Below are 21,117 nucleotides of genomic sequence, written 5' to 3'. Positions count from 1 at the left end.
ATCCCTGTGTCCCTCAGAGAAAGCTTGGCATTAGGCTTACTCTGAGCATCAGAGTAAGGATACTTACTCTTAGGACCAGGCCATTCTTGAGCAGATGGAGGGAAAATATTTGTCATTCTAAATCAGGGAGTCCACCCAACTCATTCAATGCCATCATCCTCAAAAATATATTTTTGTGTTAGTCCTGAGCTAGATATTATAGAAGAAAAGATATGGTTTCCATGTTACATAAACCTGTACTCTTCGTGTGTCAACAAACATAGAGGTGTGAAAGAGTTAGGTAGAAACAGATTATGTGTGAATGACTACGTGCTAACTCTGTGGTTCAAATCACAAGTGCTTTAGGAGGTGAGAAAACTGTAAGCACAAGGTAGACTTGAGTGGTCTGAGAAGACTCCATGGAGAAGGTGGAGCTTGGAGGCAGGGTGGGCAAGGAGCATTCCATGTGGAGGGGACACAGAGGCCAGAAAGCACAGGAGGCAAGAAGGAGGTGCATGTGGCTGCAGTCTGCGGTTGAGGGAGAAGTGGTCTGTCTGATTGGATAAGTCATATATGGGGCACATGCAGAGAGGGTCAAAAAGATGTTTGGCCCTAATTCTGTAGCTGTTCCCCTTGTACCAGAGGTGTCACATCAAGAAAGGAAATGTCTAGTCAAATTCAAGCTGAGTTGTTTTTGTTTTTTGGTGTGTGTGGGGTAGAAGGGTGGGGCCGGGGAATAATTTATAAATAGAACTTCTCGAAGCCTTTAATATTGTTTATGTATGTGGCAAGGTCAAGAGAGGAGGGAATCCGACTTCCCAAGAGTCTTTGACCACAGAACTCTTGTTACCACGGACCATCTCCTTGGGTGTTCCAGGAGACACAATTAGGGGCTTGTGAGGACTTCCTTGGTGGTACAATGGATAAGAATTTGCCTGCCAATGCAAGGGACACCAGCTTGATTCCTGAGCCGGGAAGACCCCACATACCACAGAGCAGCTGAGCCCATGCAGCACAACTACTGAGCCTGCGCTCTGTAGCCTCTGCTCCACAAGAGAAGATGCCACAATGAGAAGCCTCTGCTGCACAGCCAGAGAGTAACCATCACTCACAACTGGAGAAAGCCGGTGCCCAGTGACAAATTTTCGAACTGGAGAGTAACACGGGAGGGAAAACAAAGTTTTGGAAGGTTAATCTCAGAGTAGAATGTAAGGTGAACAAGAGAAAAAACAGCCTGGATTCAAGCAATACAATTAGATGATTGAATAAAGACTCCAGATAAGTGGGCAGGGCTGGAGCGTGCTGGAGCCGAGAATGAAGAACCAAGCATTGATTGAATCCCGAGTCTACCATTGGGCTCTGGAGAGGTTCAAAAGCATCAGAATTCCTGGGTCTTTTAGGAGTTCGAATCCATTCATTAGGATTTTCATTGCAACGCACAGAAATCAACTTGAAGCAGCTTAATCAAAAAAGAGTGTTTTTAAGGAAATAGGGATACTTCTTGAGGAGCTGAAGCCATGTACTGGAAAGTTGGCAGAAAGTCCGCTGTGCATCTGGTCTCAGCTACTCTGTGTCTGCTTCATCGTCCTCATATTATTTCTCTTTCCTCTCCCGTCCTCTAGCAACCCCTCCCCTCTCCTCCCCTCACCCTTCTCCCCGCTCTCATTTGTGGAAGAAAATAGCTTCTCTGCAGCTCCTGCGTTTGCCTGTTACACTGTTTGCATGACAGAGTTCCAGCTACGTCAGAGGCTAAATCTCCATCTCTTCTTCCCAATTTCAGATTTCCAACGGAAAGAATCTCGTCGACCAGCTTGGGACACATCCTACTCTAACCAGGGGGACAGGTTTTAAAATTGAAACATGGCTTCAGGAGATTTACCCTGTGAATAGTGTGTGGGGGCCACTAGCAGGAACCGGTGTCTGCTGTTGAGTGATGCTGGGCTTCCCTGGTGGCACAGTGGGAGAGAACCCACCTGCCAATGCAGGAGACTTGAGTTCAATCCCTGGAGAAGGAAATGGCACCCCACTGCAGTATTCTTGCCTGGGAAATCCCATGGACAGAGGAGCCTGGTGGGCTACAGTCCAAGGGTTGGCAAAGAGTCAGACACGACTTAATGACTAAATAACAACAACACAGAGTGATGCTATGACCTTTCATTGAAAGCATGCTTCTGTACGAGTTGAGCACGAGCACGCTATTGTTGAATGAATGGATAACTAGGAAGCTTTAAGGCAACTTCATTAGAGTCCATATTCTTGTCCCTTTCCCAAACTCCTTCAGTATCCCAGTTCTATAAAAACCTGCAGATGAAGGAAGCAGGATCCACAATGGTTATTAGCACATGTCTGGGTTAAATTGTCTTATTTTGGATCCTGTCCTTGAGGACTTGAGCAAGTGATGGAACCTACCTGAGCTTCAGGTTTCTCACCTCTAGAATGGGGATCATGAGGATTAACTAAGATAATACGAGTAAAGTGCTCAGCACAATGCACCTAATTATGCTGAACAAGTGAAAGTGCAGTCGCTTAGTTGTGTCCAACTCTTTTCAAACCCATGGACTGTAGCCATGTAACCTCCTGCACTGTAGGCGGTTTCTTTACTGCTAAGCCACTGGGGAAGCCCTGCAGATTGGGTCAAAGGAAAGAGAAGCAGAAAGTGGAGTGGGTTCAAACACCAAACTCAAATACCAGGCTTCTCTGTCTATGGGATTCTCCAAGCAAGAATACTGGAGTGGGTTGCCATTCCCTTCCCCAGGGATTGAACCCAGGTCTCCCGCATTACAGGCAGATTCTTTACCATCTGAGCCACCAGGGAAGTCCAGTTATGTTAAGAACATAAGTTTTAAACAAAAATTAACTGATGGAGGGGGCTTCCTAGTGGTCCAGTGGCTAAGACTCTGTGTTCCTAATGCAGGGGGCTCGGGGTCAATCCCTGGTCTGGGAACTAGATCCTGCATGCCACAACAAAGACCCATTGCAGCCAAATAAATAAAATAATTTTTAAAAATAATTTAAAAAAGAAAGAAAATTAACTGATGCAGCTGAAGTTGACAGCTGAAGTTGAGCGGATCCAAATGTCTTTGATAAATGGGGCAAAAGAAAGATGAATTGTCAGATGGGCAAGTGGTCAGCTTGGTTCTCCAGATATCCCCATGAACATGGCCTTTGGAATAAGAGGTTTGGGGAGAAAAATAAGCCACGAAGATCTTGTGGCGCCAACAGGGACTTTAGAGATCACAGGTCATATGCACCAGTTACACTCCCTTTTGTTCCTAGAGATTTAATATCTACCAGCCTATTAAATGGTCATGATTTGGAGGAGAGAAGACAAGAAGAGGAATTACTTTCAGCTGGCCCCGGTCTTTAAATAACCCGGGGTACAGCATCTTGCAAACACAAAGGAGACCATGTGTAAAACATTAGTTAAATTCAGATATAAATCTAGTCTTTGACCAGTCCAAAGCTAATCAATATGCTTCTCTACTCTCTTTGAACTTTGAGTTTTCTGGCACCAACAAAAACCCCAAACCCCATCCAAAACCATCGTCCAGACAGCCCAACTCCTATGCTCCCCTCTCTCGTGTCACATATTGTTGACAGAACTCCTCTCATTACCACATTCATTCCAGTGGTGATTCAAATTCTTCTGCAGAAATGGACTTGAAAGACAGAAAATTGCTCTTGTAATCACTTAATAAGGAACCCTGGACAAGGAATACAGCACTATGAATATAGATTTACTCTTAGCTTTTATGGATGCATTTCCCTCAGTTATTTTCATTGAAAATCACGATGAACTAATTTAAATAGCGAGGTAAACTGAGATGGAAAATGACCCATCCTAAGAATTTCTATGGAAAATATAGATTGGCCTGGTCTTCCACACATCAAGGACTCTCTTGGTTTCAATTGCAAATTCGGAGAGATTTGAAATGTGTTTGTTTGAATGTGTCAGTTTTAGGCAGAACTAAACTATGCTGTCCCTTTCCAAAAATCAAGAATCTGCCCTGGAAAAAAATCATGCAGTATGATGTACAAAGCAGAGGGGGAGGAAAGTAAGTAGTGGGTGAGAAAGACCCACCCAAGGACTGCAGCCAGCTTCCCCAGGAAGATTCATGACCACGCTTCAATCCTGTCTTGTGATTCTTTCCAAGGGATTTTACTATAAATCACTAAAAGCAACTGCTGCTGTTACCAGAGCTATCTTTGCCTCAAAAAGAAGAAAATTCAGGACATGCAATATAATCCTCTCACTATCTAAGAGAGAAACCAGCCCATTTGTCATAAGAACTGAAAACACCAGCTATGTAGTATATTAAACATCACCATTTCATCTTTCATAAAAGGGGGGCACACACAGGACGTGATTGGATGCAACCATGATAAAGTGGCTTAAACTGGATTAACTATAACCTACAAAAACCATTCTATTACAAACCCTTTTCAGTAAAAGGTAAGAAAATTCTATCAACATTTTTTTAACCACTCTGAGCTATTCACAACAAATTGATCCTTACCAGATGTATAAGCATTTATGTAATGCAGGGGTTTCATAACTTGGAGGGTGTCATCAAAGTCAGAGCTGATACAGTGTTCCTCCCTTTGACTCGAATGCCTTCTTCTTCCCTATATAGGGTGATTATTGCTTCACAGTGTCCCAGGTATGAAAGGACTTTGAAAGGTCATTTGCCTTGCAACCCAACTAGCAGCATTAGCATTACCAAGGAGAGGCTGGTTAGAAATGCACAGTCTTGGGGTCCACCCCAGTCTTACTGGCTCAGCTTCTGCATTTTGACAGGATCCCCAGGTGATTCATAAGCACACTGAAGGTGAAACTGTGCCACCCTCAGTCATCCTACTGCCTCTGAGCAAAACGTGCACAATGGAATGCACAGACTGGTCTCCTTCAGCCGATTTCAGGTCCTTTATAGTTTATCCTGTTTGAGTCATTGACAGGAAAGAGGAAATACACTCATTTAAGGAGGTCTTGCTTAGCCTAACAAAGCTAGCAACTTCTTCAATACATTCAGGTTCCTATTCTTGGAAGCACTGCTGCTCCGTGTCCTGTTGCTCGGTCATGTTGACTCTTTGCGACCCTTTGGACTGTAGCCCACCAGGCTCCTCTGTCCACGGGATTTCTCAGGCAAGAATACTGGAGCGGGTTGCCATATCATTCTCCAAGGATCTTCCTGACTCAGAGATGGAACCTGAGTCTCCTCTGTCTCCTGCATTGCAGACGGTTTCTTTACTGCTGAACCATTTGGGAAGCCCTGCAGGTTGGGTCAAAGGAAAGAGAAGCAGAAGGTGGAGTAGGTTCAAATACCAAACTCTAATAAAGTTAGGGTAGCGCAGAAGCTGAGACTGTGAGGCCTGGGGAGAACAGTTTCACCAAATTACCAGTTCCAAAATTGTCTCTGCACTGCGGGTGATTTATAGCCCTGGAAGCTTAAAGGCTGGAGTCTCTTGCTGTATTTTATTTCAGATTAGGAATTTTTATCTAGTACTTGCCTGCAGTTTAAAATGAAGGCCCTGGAACTACAAAAATGAATTTATCTGGTGGGCTGTGTTCATTCTGTAGTTATCCTGTAGGTTTCAGATTTGTTACAGGACTGGAATCTGGACAATAGAAAAACTCTCTGTGGGTTAAGGGCAGCCAACTTCTAAGCCAAAACTGAAGGACTTAGGATAGTTATGTGTATGTTTCAGCGTCCTCAAGTTTAGCTGCACATTAGAGTCCCCTAGATAAAAGGTTTTTATACAGCTTTCTGGAGATATAGCTGCGTATACTTTAGGTGTACAGTAGGAAGAATTTTGATATATCTGTGAAGCTATCACCGTGATCAAGCTAATCACCCCTGAAGTTTCCTTGTGCCCCTTGGCAGCCCCTCCACCCATTCTGCAACAACTGATTTGCTTTCTGCCACCATAGGTTAGTTTTCATTTTCTAGAATTTTAATTTAATGGAACCATACTCTTTTTTTTTTTGAGGGGGGAGACCTGATTTCTCTTACTCAACATAATTACTCTGAGATTCATCTATATTGTTGCCTCTATTACTAGTTTGTCCTTTTTATTGCTGAGTACTATTCCATTGTGTGAATATACCACAATTTATCTTAACCATTTACCAGCAAAGGACATTTGGGTTGTTTCCAGTTTTAAACAACTGTGAATAGCACTGCTGTAAACCTTCATGAACAAGTATGAGCATATGAGTTTTCATTTCTCTAGGTAAATACCTAAAAGTGGGTATGGTAAGTGTACATTTAACTTTAAAAGAAACTGCCAAATTGTTACCTAAAGTGACTGTATAATACCATTTTGCTTGCTTACCAGAAATGTATGAGTTCCAATTGCTCCACATCCTCTCTCGGAATTGGATTGGTATTGTCAGTATTTCTTACTTTAGCTGTTTTAATAGATGTGTAATAGTATCTCCAGGAGAAGTCAATGGCAAGCCACTCCAGTACTCTTGCCTAGAAAATCCCATGGATGGAGGAGCCTGGAAGGCTGCAGTCCGTGGGGTCGCTAAGGGTCGGACACGACTAAGCGACTTCACTTTCACTTTTCACTTTCACACATTGGAGAAGGAAATGGCAACCCACTCCAGTGTTCTTGCCTGGAGAATCCCAGGGATGGGGGAGCCTGGTGGGCTTCCGTCTATGGGGTCACACAGAGTCGGACACGACTGAAGTGACTTAGCAGCAGCAGCAGTGACTGCTGACATTGAGAATCTTTTCATGTGTATATTTGCCATCCTTATATCTTTTTTGGTGAGAATTTTTGAAGTCTTTTGCTTATTTTTTAATTGGGTTTTGTTTTCTTAATTGTTGAGTTTTAAGAGTTCTTTATGTATTCTGAATATAAGTCCTTTGTCAGATATATGATTGACAAATACTGTCTCTCAATCTTTTTATTCCCTAACAATGTCTTTCAAAGGGCAGAAGTTCTTAATTTTGATAAGGTTTAATTTATAATTTTTTTAATGGGTTGTCACAAAGATTTTCTTCTATGTTATTTTTCTAGACGTTTTATAATTTTAGGTTTTATATTTAGGTCTATAATACATTTTGAGTTAGTTTTTATGTATGATGCAAGATATGGAATGATGTTTACTTTTTGCATAGGGATATTCACTATTTATTGAAATGACTGATCTTTCTCTATTGAATTGCCTTTGGACCTTTGTGCAAAAGCCAATTGACTATATATATGTGGGTCTTTTCTAAAGTCTCCATTCTGGTCCATTGATCTATCTTTATACTAATATCACATTACCTTGATTACTATAGCTTTATTATTACTCTTGAAATCCAACTTTATTCTTTCTCTAAATAAGAATTTTAGAATTAACTTAAATTTTACAATACAACTTCTGGGTTTAAAAAGTCTAATGGGATTTTGATTGGGATTTGATTTTATAGATCTATTTGGGGAGCATTGACAGCTTAACAATTTTAAATATCCCAATCCAAGAACACAGTATATCTCTCATATATGTGGTCATTTTTTTATCTCTTTTCAGCAATGTTTTTTCAGTGTACAGGTCTTATACTGCATTTTTGAGATTTAATTTTAAGTAGTTGATACTGGTATGCCCTTGTAAATTTTTATATAAGTTCAGTTTCCAACTGTTTGTTGTAACTATTTAGAAATACAGTTGATTTTTTAAAATATTGATCTTATGTCCTGCAGCCTCACTAAACTCATTTATTAGTTTTGCAGCTTTTTTAGGTTCCATAGAATTTTTCACATAGATAATTATGTTTTCTATACTAAAGACAGCTTTACTTCGTTTTGTCCAGAGTGGCTTCCTTTTATATATTTTTTCTTGCCTTATTGTACTTGCTAGAAGCTGTGAATTGCTAAATAGAAATAGTGACGTGGACAACCTTGCTTTGTACTTGGTCTTAGAGGAAAGAGAGCCAGTCATTTCCATTAAGTATGATGTTATCATTAGGTTTTTCATAGATGCCCTTTCTTAAGTTGAGAAGTTCCCTACTTTGCTGAGAGTTGCTTTTTTAAAAAATCAGAAATGGATCTTGAACTGTGTCAAATCTGTATCTATTAAGCTATTCTTATAGTTTTTCTTTTAAGCCTGTTAATATGGTGAATTACATTGATTTTTCAAGTATCAAACTAACCTTGAAATCTTGAGGCAAATCCATTTGTTTACTATTTATTATGATTTATATATATATATATATATATAGTTAGATTCCATTTGCTAAAACCTACTTAAGAATTTTTACATCTATACTCATAAGAGACATCAGTCCCTGCTTTTCATTTATTGTAATGTTTCTGTCTAGTTTTGGTATCAGAGTAATTCTGGTCTCATAGAAGGAGTTGGGATATGTTCCATCCCCATGCCCTTCAAGTTACTTGAAGTGTTTGTCTATAGAATTAATATTATTTCTTCCTTAAATATTGGATAGAATTCATCTTGGACTGAAATTTTCTTTGTGGGAAGATTTTTATCCACTAATTCAATTTATTTAACAGATGTGGAGCTATACTGCCTATTTTTTTGTTTGAATAATAAATTCTATCAAAAAATTTTTATATTTCCTCTAAGTTGGTCATATTTATTGGCACAAATCTATTCTTGATATTATCTTATAGTGATTTTAATATCTGTAGAATCCATAGTGATGTCACCTCTCTCAATCCTGATATTAGTAATTTGTGTCTTCTTTCTCTTTTTCTCCTGATCAGTCTGGCTAGAGGTCTATCAATTGTACTAATCTTCTGAAAGAACCAGCTTTTAATTTCATGTATTTTTCTCCATTGCTTTTGTTTTCTGTTTCACTAATATCTTCTCTAATCTTGATAATTTACATTTTTCTGCTTCAGTTCAGTTCAGTCGCTCAGTCGTGACCAACTCTTTGCGACCCCATGAATCACAGCACGCCAGGCCTCCCTGTCCATCGCCCACTCCCAGAGTTCACTCAAACTCATGTCCATCGAGTCGGTGATGCCATCCAGCCATCTCATTCTCTGTCGTCTCCTTCTCCTGCCCCCAATCCTTCCCAGCATCAGAGTCTTTTCCAGTGAGTCAACTCTTCGCATGAGGTGGCCAGAGTATTGGAGTTTCAGCTTCAGCATCAGACCTTCCAATGAACACCCAGGATCGATCTCCTTTAGAATGGACTGGTTGGATCTCCTTGCAGTCCAAGGGACTCTCAAGAGTCTTTTCCAGCACCACAGTTCAAAAGCATCAATTCTTTGGCGCTCAGCTTTCTTCACAGTCCAACTCTCACATCCATACATGACCACTGGAAAAACCATAGCCTTGACTAGACTTGAGGTTTAATTTGCTCTTTTTCTAGTTGCTTATGGTGGTATCTAAAGTCATTGGTTTAAGGCCTTTCTTCTTCTGTACTATGTTTAGTGGTATAACTTGCCTATAAATATGTTTTGGCTAAACTTCAGAAATTTTGATATACTGTGTTTTCATTTAGTTCCAGATTATTTCTTAATTGCCCTTTTGATTTCTTCTTTGACCTGTAGGTTATTTAGAAGTTTGCAAATTCGTTCCCAAACAATTGGCTGCTTCCGAGATATCTCTCTGTTATTAATATTTAGCATAATTCCTCTGTGATCAAAAAACATATTCTTCTGATTTGGATATTTTTAAATTTCTTAAGACTTATTTTGTAGCTAGACTATGGTCTATCTTGGAAATTTTTCCATGTGCTCTTGAATAAGTACACTGTTAAGTGGAATGTTCTTAAAAATGTTAAGTTAAATTAGTTGATAACATAGCTCAAGTCCTCTATATCCTTACTAATTTTCTATCTTACATGTTCCATCAATTAGTAAGAGAAAGGTTTTGAAATCTTCAACTATAATTATAGCTTTGTTTTTTTCTCTTCTACAGTTCTAAATATCCCACCGCCAAAGTCACACATGATAAAAATCAATTCAGAATCTCAGGGGGCATGACCCAGGCATCAGTATGTTTTTAACTCCCTGGAGTGATTTGGGCTTCCCTGGTGGCTCAAATGGTAAAGCGTCTGCCTGTAATGCAGGAGAGCTGGGTTCAATCCTTGGGTCGGGAAGATCCCCTCGAGAAGGAAATGGCAACCCACTCCAGTACTCTTGCCTGGAAAATTCCATGGATGGAGGAGCCTGGTAGACTACAGTCCATGGGGTCGCAAAGAGTCGGACATGACTGAGTGACTTCACTGGTAGAGTGATCCTAGTGTGCAGCCAGGTTTGAGAAACATCGCCTCATGCAGTGGTTTCAACAGGTTCTCAAATGCATTATCTTGTTTAATCCTCATACCTGCCTTTGAGTTAGGCGTTATTCATTTCTATTTTACCTAAAATGAAATTGAGTCCTAGACATTTGTCCAAGATCACACAGTTGACCAGAAAGCCTAGCTGGGATTTGAACCCAAGTGACCTAACTCATAGTTTATTCCCTTGAGGTATTTACATTTTGTTCTGTGAGGTAAGTTTATTGACTAGAATTCTATCTGTATTTCTTTTCTGTCCCCCTAACACACTCTTTTGGGTTGTGGGCAGAAGTTGTGTCTAACCCAAAACTTATAATTTTCACTGGAACTACAACAGTGTCTGTCCCCTGGCGATGATTCTAAGGTTTTTCTTTTTCCTCTTGAGAGATTTAAGTATCTGGGTTCATCTCACCACATAGTCATCCATCTGCCTTTTTCATAGTCCATCCACAATCTAAGGTTTAAGTCAAGCTGTAATTAACACTGGCACACAGACTCTTCTCCAGAAACCTTCTTGGGCTGCAGACTGTCAGCCTGCTTCACTCTAATACACAACATTGGCAGCCTGGGCCCAGAATTTGCCCTGAGCTACCCATACTTGTTTGGGGCAAGATTATGAGAGAAGAGCAGCCGGGGATGGATGCATTTCCTGTTTTGTTTGAGTGCTTCCAACAGGAGAAGTAATGATGAAAGAAGTCCTGCCCATGCCAACCCCTCATTTGTACTTGGCTATCAGGGGTTTCTGGCTGGTCTTTTTCGATTTGTCATTATTTTTCTCCAGAGGTTCTGGGTTTGCCTGCATGTGTCTGCTGCTGTGTAGATGCTGTGATTAATTAAGTTGGTCAAGGATTAATATTTAAAGATCAGGAATGATTTGAATCATTCCTCCAGAGGAGTTGCTCAACTGCCTCCAGGGAAAGGGATCAGCCCCCCAAAATGGATCATTAATATTTTTGAGATAGTGTGCCTTTCAAAGAGACAGATACATCATAATTTTTTTCACCATTCCTCTGCTACTGTACATTGTTCATTGTTTCCAGTTTTCACAGTTATCAGTGATTCTCCCATAAATATCTATATTCATATAAAGATTTCAACCCCCCTTCTTTTGAATTATTTTCTTTGTAGAAATTTCCAGGAGTGCTATTACTATACAGAAGGATTTGAACTCGATGGACATGAGTTTGAGTGAACTCCGGGAGTTGGTGATGGACAGGGAGGCCTGGTGTGCTGTGATTCATGGGGTCGCAAAGAGTCGGACACGACTGAGCGACTGAACTGAACTGAAGGGATTATGAGCTCTTAAAAAAGCAGTACCACAGAGTTCATAGCCCATGTCACATCTTGATTAGTTGAATTAATTATGACATGGAAGAGCCAATTTATTTCCTAAAGCATTACTCACTGTCCAGTCTTATCCCACAGAGTAGTGTGAGCAATACTAGATAAAGGCATCTCTATCACCTCATTCATTATTCCACCGAAACTCACTTAAAAAAAAAAATCCTCACACATTTTAAGCGATGAGCTTTAGGAATAAATTTAAGAAAGTCCAGAACAAAACCATGGGACAAATCAGTGATGCACCTCCTGAGATAAATCCTGTCTTAGAAATGAAACGAGAGCATGCAGTGTGCATGGCAGGGGGGACAGTAGGGCGAGGGTACAGGTCAGTTATGATTGGAACGTTGGTGTCACAGTTGTCCCCTGCAAACTGGTTTCTGGGAGCTGGGTGCAGACAGCCTGAGTTGAAAGCCAAACACAGACAGCAGCTGTTAAGGATGTAAAGTCTCTGGCCAAAGTGGATAGGGAGATGGGTGTGGTCGCCCATAGACCAATTTCCACCCCACCCTACGAGCCCAGTGACAGAGCCTGAGAAGAAAGAACTTCCCGTGTTGCATTCCGATGCTCCTTTCTGGGCTTAGTGGGAATCTTCGAGAATGCAAAAGACTGGTTGCCAGGCCTGACTGCCTGCACACACTCCCTCAACTGGGTTCCCCTGACAGTCACCGAGACTCCGGAGAACACCACGACCAGCCACGCCGGCCCTGGACAGCTGCACTACGCTGGCCATAGCCCCAGGTATAAAGTACAAGTAAATCCTACAACCGTCCTCGAGGGACTTCGGGGAAAGTGCAGGGAGCGTGTGGACCTTTCCTGCATTGCACAAGGAAGCGCTGATCCACCGGATCACCACCGACCCCTTCTGCAATTTCTCAGAACCTCTGACAAGAGCCCTCAGGCTGCATCACTGAGCAAGGAATCTTCATTATTCATTTCAACATCACTCTTCTTGGAAACCCTGACTGCTCCACTCTCCAGAAATAATCCATCAAACTTTTCCCTTTGTTGAAGTCACACTGTGAAAACTCCCATAATCAAATTCCCCATGTTCGGATCTCTGCTGGTGTTATTATATAACAGCGGAGTCCAGACCAAAAAGAGCAGGGCAGACTGACATCTCTTTTTTTTTCTTTCTCAGTCTTTTAACGTTTTATCATGAAATGTTTTAAACATACACAAAGTGAGACAGAAAGGCATAGTGAACCCCATGTCCCTACCACCCACTTGGAACAATCTCTACAGGCGCTGATCTTGTTTCAAGGAGCACCCTATCCTCCTTCCATCCCCTCCCCCACAAATATGCACATTTTCTTAACTGGAAATTTTTTTTTTTATGTGGACTGTTTTTAATGCCTTTCTGAATTAGTTACAATATTGCTTGTTTTATGTTTTGGTTTCTTGGCCTCCAGGCATGTCTGATCTTAGCCCCCTGAGCAGGGATTAAACCTGCGCTTCCTTGCATTGGATGGCAAAGTCTTAACCATTGGACCTCCAAGGAAGTCCCTAACTGGAATTTTTAAAAGCAAGTCCCAGACACAATGTCATTTCACTTGTAAATACTCTAGTATGCCTCTGGATCTAAAAAGAACTTTCTTTTTTGATGTAACTTCTGTAGGCACTAGTATTTATTTAGCAACTATTGGTATTTGTTTGGGATTGATATTTAGGTTAAGCATAGCATCACTGATTCAATGGACATGAATTTGATCAAACTCCAGGAGATAGTGAAGGACAGGGAAGCCTGGTGTACTGCAGTCCATGGGGTCGCAAACAGTTTGTCAAACACGACTTAGCGACTGAACAACAACACGTGACAAGACCCTGTACACAGTTTAGTTAATGAAATCTCAGAGAAACAGCTTAGAAATTCATAACCTCCACAGTGGAAAGAAATGCTCTGGCCTTGAGAACTTTGCTGTTTGCATTTTACTCATGAAGAAAAACTGCTCAGCCAACTCAGGGTAAGCTGTGGAGAGGCTGCAGTCCAAGAGACGGCAGAGCTTGGAACAAGAGGCAACGAGTCAGAGCCTGACTTGCTCCATCCCCCCTGGATATTCAGGTTATTAAAGGGACAAAGCTTCCTCGTATGAAAAATTCCTTTTAAAAACAAAACAAAAAAAACCTTACTTATACCTTTAAATTACATTATCAAGATAGAAACACCCAGACTTCTTAAAAAGGTAGTGCCTTTAAAAACAAACTATTCATAAAAAGAGTTTTGAAAAATCCGACTCCTGTTTCTACTCTCATCAGGTGTGTGTGCAGAGAGAGCACTGGAGGATTGTTGCTTCAAGCCTAAGCAATCTCAGTGTAAGTCTGTTTGCTCTGTGTTCTTCCTTGCAATCTCTGCACCTAATCTATGTACCCGCACTCAGGAGATGGAAGCAGAGGAGCAGCACTGGATTGACTTGCCCTAAGAAATGTTCGACTGCACCAGCATAGCCTTGGGGGGAGTCTCTGCCTCAAGGACAGGCTGACAAACCCACTCTCAGTCCCACAGGGTTTGGGCCTTCTAACTCCAGCCTCCCAGACTCAACACCCCAGGTCAGCCCTGGAGACAGTCACAACATGCTGCTGATTCTCCCTTGTGATTGCCATTACTTCGTGCAAAAGTGCCCAGTGTGAATGGATGCCCGCCTCAGGCCCAGTCCACCACGGCTGGAGATTGGGATGTGTCACACAAAGGAGCTGCCACCCACTGTTGTGGGTGAGGACTCTGCATGAGGAAGGAGATATTGTCACCCTGGTTGGCAGTGTGTATAGTGCTCACTGAAAACTGGGCTACTTCATTTATTTAATTTTTGGCTGCACTGGGCTTCACTGCTTTATGCTGGGCTTCACTGCTGTGTGCTGGCTTTCTCTAGTTGCGGTGAGGCAGGGCTCCTCTTTGTTGTAGGGCATGGGTTTCTCATTGCAATGGCTTCTTTTGTTGTGGAACACAGGCTCCAGGGGCTTCCCTGGTGGCTCACTGGTAAAAAATCTGCCTGCAATGAAGAGATGTGGGTTTGATCCCTGGGTCAGGAAGATCCCCTGGAGGAGGAAGTGGTAACCCACTCCAGTATTCTTGCCTGGAGAATCCCATGGACAGAAGAGCCTGGCGGGCTCCAATCCATGGGGTCACAAAAGAGTCAGACACGACTTAGCCTCTAAACAACAATGGGCTATAGAGCGTGGGCTTCAATAGTTGTGATGCACAGGCGGCCTTGGAATCTTCCTGGGCCAGGGAAGGCAAACTCTCAACCACTGGACCTCCAGGGACGTCCCCGAGCTACTTCCATAGGCTTCTCTAGGTGTTCCCTCCATCTGGGCCCACCCGTCCGACATCTGTGTGACTTGCCCTCTTGCCGCTTTCACTTCTTTCATATCTCTACACAAGTCCCCTATTATCAGGGAGGCCTTCTCCCCCCGCCCCAACACACACCCAGCCCTCTCTTCTCCTTGCTCTGTCTCTACCACTTATCACAACCTGACACTTAGTTGTTATTTGTTGTCTGTTTTGGTTGATACCCTATGCCTTGAACCTAGATCAGTGCCTAGAATGTCCAGCAAGGGTTCATCACATTTGTCCAGGATGAATGATCTCCTTAAGAACAAGGCCATGTCCCCTTTTCCTGCCATACCCGACTGATCAGAGCAGGCAGTGAAAACAGATGCTCTTTGCCAAGCAGGGGTTCTGTAGGAAATCCATGGGGAGATACAAAGGAGTTTTCCAGATCCAACACTCACCCCGAAAACCTAGCTGTTCTAGTAGGAGTGCCAATTTCTTAAATCTGTATCTTCCGTGACCACCTTTGAACTTGGGACCACCAGCTCGTCCTGTGTTCTTACCCTTCAGGGTGTACATGAAGCTTCCCAGTGACCCGACTAACAAACTTTCAGGCACTTACCCTTTCATAATAATATATCCCTCTCAGAGCTATACCACTGAAAGGTGTTCCTTCAACAACAGAAAGATTTATTACTTTCTTCCCCCACAGAAAAACCACAAAAATATTTTCTTCTTGACTACAGCAGTGAGTTCCAAGTTTCATTAAAGAACTGGCCAGATGCTTCCTCCTAGCTTGTGTGGGAAGAAGTTAAGATAAAGGGCACTTGGAACTCTACCTCTGAACACCTGCCTCCTACCTTATTCCCTCATGACAGGTCTTCTTCCTGTTTTCCTGGGGTTGGGGATATAGAGCAACATGTGACCTGCTTCCCCCAGCAGCTGGGGCTTTGGAAACCCCCCCACCCCGCCCTCTTCTTCTGGTATTAATAATAGATGGCTTTTATTGAATTGTGCACCTGCCATAAACCAGACATGGCACTTCACAAATTCTTTCAGATTCTTAATCTTCAAACTGGAAGAGCGCTGTAACCTGAGTGTCTGCTGCTTGGACAGCCCCTCTATCTGTAAGAGCAGAGTCTGTCTTCCTGTCTCTGTCACTGAGAACCACTCTCTCCTCCAGTAGATTTGCAGAAAAGAATGGGTCTCTCATCTCCAAAGCCAGTCCAGGCTGTGGCCAGTTCCACTGCTTTCTCCTGCCCCCAACTCCACCCTCAGCCAGGTCTCTGCTCACTGGAGTGTGGGTCCTGGCCTGTGTTCTGAGTCTGCCATCTTCCCTGGGCATGACACTGATGGTGGCCTTGGGGGTGACATTGACAGAATAACGGCCCCCAGAATGTCCACATTCTGGAACCTGTGGATGTGTTACCTTACATGGTAAAAGGACTTTGCAGATGCAATTAAGTTAAGGACCTTGAGTTGGGGAGATTGTCCTGAAATATCCGGGTGAACACGATGTAATCACAAGGGTCCTTATAAGGGAAAGAGAATAAAAGTCAGAGAGGAAGATATGACGATGGGAGCAGAGGTCAGAGGGAAATGAGGAAGAGGCCAAGGAATGCAGGCTGTCTTTAGAAGCTGAAAAGGGCAAGAAAACAGATTCTCGCTTGGTGGATTCAGAAGGAATGCAGCCCTGTAGACATCTTGATTTTAGGTCTTCTAACCTGCAGACCAGTAAGATAGTACATTTGTGGTATTGGTGACAGTTCGTTATACCAGCCATAGAAAACTAATACAAGAGACAGTGCAGGGAAGTCACATTCGCTATTGTTGTGTTCTCTGAATTCTACACATCTAACATGAATATGTAAGCCACTTCATTAAAAATTTGGGGATATGTAGAAGGGGAAAAAATGAAAATTAATTATAATTGTTCCCAGAGCCCCAAGTGAAGAAGGTAAAGCCCTTAGCAGTGTGTCTTCGTAGGCCTGGTCCATTTCCTAACCTTGCTGACCAGTCCCAAGGCCAGACCTGTTTCTTCTTTTCCTCCGTGAGCCCACTATTCTCCATGGTGCTGTTCATTCATTCAACAAGTGTTTGCTAATTGCCGGTGGTATCCAAGGCACCATTCTAGGTGCTGGAAGTGGAGCTCACAAAAGACAAAGAATACAAGCTATCACTATATTTACCACTTAATACAACACCCCCCCAAGCCCCATGATATCCCCACTCAACAAAATCAATCCAGCCCTTACCCTCTACCGCAAATAGGATCATCTGTAGGGTAAGGATAATCCACAGCCAAACATTTTTCAAAGTCTAAGTTACTCAGAAATCATACCATGTTGTTAGATGACTCCCAGAATAATCTGAGAGGTTTCGTTTCTCCGGTTCTTGTTCTCTTTAGGGTCCCTCTGCCAGAGTGTAATCAAGATACCCCTCCTCATTCTTCCTGTGTTCTTCTGATCACCTATGATTAATTCTTAGATATCACACACACACACCGAAGAAAAAACCATCAGTGTTAGTCCAAATCCATACTAAGGAAGTGAGGGGAGAATCATCCTACATGAATTTCATTCTTCCAACATATTCTGCCCAACTAAATGGGGACATGCCTCACTTTTGTAATGCAAAGCAGCTCCAATTCCCCCTTTCTCAGTTCTTACCTGTAGACTATGCCCAGGACTTGCTCTAGCAATGCTACCTATTATGGTGCCCTTCCGAACAGAAATACCTGTAGTCATTGCATCATCCCTTTCTACGAAGAAGCTTGGTAGATGTGCTTTTTAGATTCATTGAGCCACATCACATTCCTATCCAGGGCTTCTTCAACTAACAGACTCCATGAGGACATGAATCTGCACCCTCTTTCCCCAATCGCTACCTAGCCCTCTAGAATTATGGGACTTTTCTAGCTATAGGAAGGAACTCCCAAGGTAAAATACCTCCTTTTCATCATTTGTAAATGATTCTCTCCTCCTTCTTCTCCTCCTCTCCTATGGTCTTTTCCTAACAAAGGATGCACGGATACCATCCAGCAGATACTTTTTTTTTTTAATTGTATTGGAGTATAGTTGATTTACAATGTTGACAGGTGTACATCAAAGTAATTCAGTTATACGTATAGATACATCTACTCTTTCTCAGATTCTTTTCCCAGATTCTTATCCCAATTACAGAATATTGAGTAGAGTTCCTGTCCTATATCATAGGTCCTTGTTGATTATTTTATATAGAGTAGTGTGTATATGCTAATCCCAAACTCTTAATTTACCCCCTGCCCCCCATCCTGGCCTTTCCCCTTTGATAACCATAAGTTTCTTTTCAAAGTCTGAGTCTGTTTCTGTTTTTTACATAAGTTCATTTGTATCCTTTTTTTTTTAGATCCCACAGATAAGTGATGTCACATGATATTTGTCTTTCTCAAGCAAATACTTTTGATTAAAGCAAATATTAGCTCTCTGGGCACTGAGAAATTTCAGAGGGAAAAAATGTTAGCAATAGAATCCGATGAAGCTTACTACCATTAGCTACACAGTGCTGGTTGAAGGGTGATTAGTGTAACAGAAATAAAAATGCATTGATTATGTGTTTACTGGGTGCCAGGGCTTTACTAAATGTTTTTCTTGCCTTTAGCTCATTCAGTCCTCCTCAATGAAGTTAGGCTGATTTTTATTCACATTTCACAGATGAGGAATTTGAGGCCATAAGGGGTGAAGAAAATTGCTCCAAGATTACACTGGGAGTTGGTGGCAGAGTGGTGGTTCAACCAGGTTCACCTAATGGTCAGACCTTAACCTCTGCTATACTGTGCTTTAGTGACTGGAATCCTCTCCAGGCTGGTACCTCCTATCTCCAGTTCCATTCTTAACTGAAAATAATAAAGGCAGGAAAAAAGGGAAAGACAGGTTTCCTGAGCAAATTTGAGCACCCTGAGAATTATAGATAGGTGAGAAGAAACCTGAAGCCAGGAATAAAAAATTTCAAATTACAACTAATTGAGCAATAATAAGTTTGGAAATGCATGGTTTAGAGTCAAGCATGCTGTTGGGACCGGTGGCAACATTTATTATGAAAAGTGTCAAGGACTGCCACCTCCACTTAGATGCTTTTAATAAATGACAGTCTAAAATACTCTAAAGAGAATCCCAGCAGAGACTCCAAGCCAAGAGTCCTTGGCTTACAAAATCATGGGGGCTGCTGCTTCCTAAGTTACCATGCACAGAAGCAAAACTTGGCAGAATCAGAGACAAACGATTTTGATCTTGTTCCCACCATTGCAAAACAAACCACTGGGTTACCTCTGTTGCTGCTCCTGAGTACCAAGACCCTACTAGGCACTGTTTGGAAGAGAATCCCATTTAGGTCTTTGACCAGGGAAGTCAGCCCCTCTACAGGTAGTCCCCCAAAGACCTAAGTTCAGGGCCTTTTCTACCCCTTTTCGTTTTCTGCAGAGTTCTATGTCTTAAGGAAATTTTCCACATGTAATCGAACTGCTACTCTGACACCATTTTCATTGAGTAACTCATGGTGATGTCACACCAGCCAGGCACTAGGGGAAGCCCTGCTTTTATGGGTTGGCTCTTAATTTAGGAATTTTTATTTTCTGACTTCCCTCCCCGTTTTTTGTTTTCTTTTTTGCTGGACTCCACTGCATTTGAGCAAGATGCCTGAGTGGTGAAGTGTTGCCTGCTTTTGAGAAAAGGAATTCCTGCTCGTTGAGAGGCAAATGGTTGAGTGAAAGCAAGATGTGAGTCCTGTAATAGTACATCTTAATTGGAGAGTTGGCAAGAGAGGAAGGATGTGTAGGCTTTGTGTGGGCTCCGTTGCTCCTAATGGGGTTCAGGGAACTGAGCTGCAGAGATAGGCCATGGACAAGAGGACTCACAATTCCCCCCTGCTGCCACCATCCTGTGTACCTAGGGAGCCAACTGCCTCCTCCCTGGTACCTGGGCAACCACATCTAACCCACATCCCAGCTTCCTCCCTCGCCTCTCGGCTGCTCTGTGCAAGCTTGGCAAACCTCGCCTGTAAAAGCCTAATCCAAACAGCATGTCCGCTGAGCTCAGTGGGGTGACTCATGTGCAGTGATGCGTGAGGCCAGCAAGTGGAGATTAGGATCTGGCCCGCCCGCCAGCCTACCCTGCACTTCCTTTGATCAACTCTGATGGTTTTTAATTCTGCAGAAGCAGCTTCCTGCCAGGGACAAGTACCTCTTGGTGGAGGCTGGAGCCATGTCAATGCTGACCTACTTGTCAGAGTCAAGGCCTGCATGTGCTGATGGCACGCGGACTGATACTCTGGGCTCACAGCCACACGGAGCCAAGAGGGGAGAGCCTCTTTCGCTGAGGTGCCCGTGGTAACATCAGAAGCTTGCTCCGAAGCCAACACCAGCAAGGCCATGCATGTGAGCAGCCCGATTTCTGAACCTGATCCTGGCATTGGTTAGACTCACTGGGTAATAAAGAAAAATGGGACTCTCTCTAGGGGACTTTTTTTTGGTAAGCTGGAGCATCTCTAAGGACAGTGTTTGGCACAAAATGAAACACTCTCTGGGCTCTTCAGAAGTGCTTTTTCACATCTGTTTTGCTCAAAATGGAACACATTCGAAGTATATTACTTTCTTGAACTTTTTTCCCCCTGCTTGAGTGGAATGTGTTAGCCTCTTTCTTCTTCCAATCCCCTCGATGACCAACACCAAGCAGAGCCCCTGAGACCAGGTCTCATCCTCTCTGTTTCTCTCTCATCCTTTAGCACGCTCTCTCCTTTCTCTCATTTTTCTCAGGAAGTGAAGGAGTGGTGATTCTCAACCTCAGTTGCAAGTTAGGAGACCCTGGGGTCAGGCTCGGGCTTTAAAAAATCCCCAGTCCCAGGCTCCACCCTAGCATAATTCACTGAGTCTCTGAGGGTAGGTCTAGACATCAATAGTGCGTGCCTATGTGTGTGCTAATCACCCAATGGTGTCTGACTCTTTACGACCCTATGGACTGTAACCTGCCAGACTCTTTTGTCCATGAGATTCTCCAGACCAGAATACTAGAGTGGGTTGCCATATCCTCCTCCAGGGGTTCCTACACAGGGATCAAACCAAATCTCATGTCTCCTGCATTGGCAGGCGGGTTCTTTACCATTAGCGCCACCTGGGAAGCCCTCAACAGTGTGTGAAGCTCCCCATTGTGCAGGCAAAATTGAGACTCATTGAAATTTAGGGTCACATGGCATAAGCTGTCAGCCCTAGAAATGCTTCCTGTTTCCCTATCTGTCCTTCCCACCACCATTCAA

The 21,117-nt window shown here is 42.8% G+C and overlaps 1 protein-coding gene across 1 annotated transcript in view; it reads left to right on the top strand.

Moving 5' to 3' along the window:
* LOC129539383 (uncharacterized) overlaps positions 1-21,117 on the top strand; it is a 56,260-nt gene that overhangs the window by 13,656 nt on the left and 21,487 nt on the right. The window contains exon 6 of the mRNA XM_088841790.1: positions 20,022-20,242. The gene's annotated coding sequence lies outside the window, so the exon portion shown is untranslated. The remainder of the gene's footprint in view (positions 1-20,021; positions 20,243-21,117) is intronic.

This window comes from Moschus berezovskii, chromosome 11, assembly GCF_049115385.1.
Source record: "Moschus berezovskii isolate FMDL1 chromosome 11, NW_MosBer_1.0, whole genome shotgun sequence".
Lineage (NCBI taxonomy): Eukaryota > Metazoa > Chordata > Mammalia > Artiodactyla > Moschidae > Moschus > Moschus berezovskii.
The sequence above is the reverse complement of the archived record's forward strand: the minus strand, read 5'-3'. Positions and strand labels throughout refer to the sequence as shown.